The sequence below is a fragment of the Bison bison genome, unplaced genomic scaffold (assembly GCF_000754665.1).
Source record: "Bison bison bison isolate TAMUID 2011002044 unplaced genomic scaffold, Bison_UMD1.0 scf7180017864308, whole genome shotgun sequence".
Taxonomy (NCBI): domain Eukaryota; kingdom Metazoa; phylum Chordata; class Mammalia; order Artiodactyla; family Bovidae; genus Bison; species Bison bison.
This window is the reverse complement of record NW_011494880.1, coordinates 214,640-218,811: the sequence shown is the minus strand read 5'-3', so window position 1 is coordinate 218,811 and position 4,172 is coordinate 214,640. Positions and strand designations below refer to the sequence as shown.

Sequence of the window (4,172 nt, the reverse complement as noted above, 5' to 3'; positions counted from 1 at the left end):
TGTCCCTGCTTTTTAATATGCTGTCTAGGCTTTCCTTCCAAGGAGTAAGCATCTTTTAATTTCATGGCTGCAGTCACCATCTGCAGTGATTTTGGAGCCCCAAAAAATAAAATCTGCCACGGTTTCCCCATCTATTTGCCATGGAGTGATGGGACCAGATGCAATGATCTTATCTTTCTGAATGTTGAGCTTTAAGCCAACTTTGTCACTCTCCACTTTCACTTTCATCAACAGGCTCTTTAGTTCTTCTTCACTTTCTGCCATAAGGGTGGTGTCATCTGCATATCTGAGGTTATTGATATTTCTCCCAGCAATCTTGATTCCAGCTTGTGCTTCATCTAGCCTAGCGTTTCTCATGATGTACTCTGCATATAAGTTAAATAAGCAGGGTGACAATATACAGCCTTGATGTACTCCTCTTCCTATTTGGAACCAGTCTGTTGTTCCTCCAGTTCTAACTGTTGCCTCCTGATCTGCATACAGGTTTCTCAAGAGGCAGGTCAGGTGGTCTGGTATTCCCATCTCTTTCAGAATTTTCTACAGTTTATTGTCATCCACACAGTCAAAGGCTTTGGCATAGTCAAGAAAGCAGAAATAGATATTTTTCTGGAACTCTCTTGCTTTTTCGATGATCCAGTGGATGTTGGCAATTTGATCTCTGGTTTCTGCCTTTTCTAAAACCAGTTTTAACATCTGGAATTTCATGGTTCACATATTGCTGAAGCCTGCCTTGGAGAATTTTGAGCACTCCTTGGGGATATTTTTAATGATACTTGGAAATAAGAGTTCTTCTTTTTATTACCTGTGACTCTCCATTTTCTATCAAAAAACATCCATATCTTTTATATCAAGTGGTCACACATTTCATAATAAATTGTAGCTTTTCCTTCTGGTTCGACCACCACTCCCACTTACCCTCCTTGTTGCCTTGACACACTTCCTATCAGACTAAATGGCTTCATTATTGTTTTAGAGATTATATTTCTGACATGCCCTCCCTGTTTTTGTTGCAAAAATGTTTTCTTTTACCCAGAATTCCCTTTCAGGTTTTTCACCTACCAATCTTGGATTCATTTGTGAAGTTCAAGTGACATCGCTCCTTATGAAGTCTTCACTTACCTCTCCAGCAGACTTAGGGATTTCTTATTCTGAGTTCTGAAGCAATTTAAATACAGTTTCATATGTTATCTAAAAGACACTGCTTATTTCAGTTGCTTTATAATGTTCATTTCTCATTTTATTTTTAAGACTTTTAATTAATAATTTTACTGAAATTCACTCAATTCTAGGTCACCCAAAAACCAAAGCCTTTATAACTCATGGTGGTACCAATGGCATTTATGAGGCCATCTACCATGGGATCCCTATGGTGGGCCTTCCTTTGTTTGCTGATCAACCTGATAACATTGCCTGAGTGAAAGCCAAGGGAGCAGCTGTCAGAGGGGACTTGGAAACAATGTCATCAAGAGATCTGCTCAATGCATTGAAGGAAGTCATTAACAATCCTGCATGAGTATATTTGTTTCACTACATTTGGTGATAGCAAATACAACAATCGCCCCACAAGCTAGGTCATTTTATAAATTGATGTTTCTTTGCTTTTCCTTTAGCTACAAAGAGAAGGCTATGTGGTTATCCACCATTCAACGCAATCAGCCTATAAAGCCCCTGGACCGAGCAGTCTTCTGGATTGAGTTTGTCATGCGCCCCAAAGGAGCCAAGCACCTGAGGCCAGCCACCCACAACCTCACCTGGTTCCAGTACCACTCTCTGGATGTGATTGGGTTCCTGCTGGCCTGTGTGGCAACTGTTGTATTTGTCACCACAAAATGCTTTTCTTTTGTTACCGCAAGTTTGCTAAAACAGGAAAGAAGCAAAAAAGGGAGTAGCTGAAGGCGTTATGCCCCTAGATGGAACTCCTCCAGTTTATTCCAGCACAAAAGAGTTATGATGAGCTTCCCCTGTGACAAAACAACAATTCACAATTTAGCATCTCAGGTCAAAATTGTTTTCAAGAGATTTTATACCTGTTTACAAATTAGAAATAAGTCGTGCCAAGAATAAAACTGGTGAAATCTTCAGTGAGAATAAAGCTATAGGGTATATATTGAAATGTATTATTTTAATTCAAAAGCTATACTGAAAGATTGAATTTAACTGTGTTTCACAGGTTATGCATAGTACAAGTACAGTAACAAGTCTATTCATAGTATCCATATTATATTGTAGATATTCAAAATTTTTACTCTATTTTGGTATAGAATTCTACAGTTTTGTCTTGCTATAGAAGCTATTCAATAATTGGAATTGTATCAAAAGATGCACACCTTCATTTTATTTGTGAGACCACTAACACTTGGATTTTACTATCCATCCAGCCTCAGCATCATTTTTTAACCTAAAGCCGTGGCAAGTCATTTGCCTTCATCCATTTTAACTTGTTTAACAGTGGAATATTTGTGGAATTAGGAATATAGCAACTGCTACCTGCTTCATAGTATAAAACTGAGATATTTCTGAAAATCTTTGATTTCATTACCTAATTCTCTATTTTTGATCGTCTTTAAAATTAGTCACCTTATTGGGAGTTTAAATTGGTACAACCACTATGGAGAATGATATGAAGTTTCCTTAAAAACCTAAAATTGGAGCTACCATATGACCCTGCAATCTACTCCTTAGCATGTATCCAGAGGAAAGCATGATCCAAAAGGATACATGCACTGTCATTGTAGCACTGTTTACAATAGCTGAGACATGAAAGCAGATTAAAAGCCCATTGAAAGAGGAATGGATAAAGATGAGGCACATATATACAATGGAATATTACTCAGCCATTAAAAATAATAAAATAATACCATTTACAGCAACATGGATGAACCTAGAGATTGTCATACTCAGTGAAATAAGTCAGACAGAGAAGAAGAAATATCATATGGCAGCCATTATATGTGGAATCTTAAAAGAAATGTTACAAATGAACTTGCAAAACAAACATACTCACAGACTTTGAAAATGAACTTATGATTGTCAAGGGGACAGCTGTGTGGGAGGTATAGTTAGGGAGTTTGGGCCTGACATGTACACACTGCTATATTAAAATGGATAACCAAGAAGGACCTACTGTATAGCATATGGAACTCTGATTAATGTTATATGGCAGCCTGGATAGTAGGAGTATTTGAGGGGAAAATGAGTGCATGTATATGTACGGCTGAATCCCCTCACTGGTCACCTAAAACTACTACAATATTGTCAATCATCTATCCCAATACAAAGTAAAAAGTTTAAAAAAAAATAGTCACCTGGTTGCTTTCATTACCATATTCAGCCCTTGATAAGGTGTATAAGGTCTCAGTTGCATATAAAACATATGTATATAACCTGTACTCTAAAGGGACTTATGAAATTTTCATTTTTTCCAAATGTCCCTGCATGTATCTGTATGTGCTATGTTGTGCTTAGTCACTCAGTCATGTCCAACTGTTTGCAAACCCATGGACTATAGCTTGCCAGGCTCCTCTGTCAGTGGGGATTCTCCTGGCAAGAATACTGGAGTGGGTTGTCATTCCCTTCTCTAGGGGATCTTCCCAGCCCAGTGATCAAACCCAGGTCTCCCACATTGCAGGTGGAGTCTTGACTGACTAAGCCAACAGGGAAGCCCATGTATTTACATCTACATGCATATCTATCTATCTACACACACACACACACACACACACACACACACATATATATATATATACACATACACATTCTTTCAAAACAAGACACAGCATCCATCACTTAGCTACTTGCAGATATGGTGTGAAATTCAACATGTTAAACACAAATTGAAATAATGACTATTATTCTATATAACCACACTTTAGATCAGCATTTCTTATTCTTTTGTCACTTATCTCAGAGCATATTGCCCCATCCCTCTCATAAGACTTATATATAAACTTTCACTCTTTTGTCATGATGAAAACAATATAGACATCACTTTCTTTAAACAGAAAAAGAATTGGTGGCTATTGTAGTGAGAACCACTACAAATCTCCAACAAAAAGTCAATAACCCAATTTGAAAATAGATGAAGATGAGTAGGAAATTCACAGAAGTGAAATGGTCAGTGATACATAGAATGTGACAAAGTTCATTTGTGCTTGAGGAAATGAAAACTGAGT

The 4,172-nt window shown here is 37.5% G+C and overlaps 1 pseudogene; it reads left to right on the top strand.

The window, feature by feature from the left end:
- Positions 1 to 2,857, top strand: part of LOC104997406 — a 22,395-nt pseudogene extending 19,538 nt beyond the window's left edge.
- Positions 2,858 to 4,172: the final 1,315 nt, after the last annotated feature.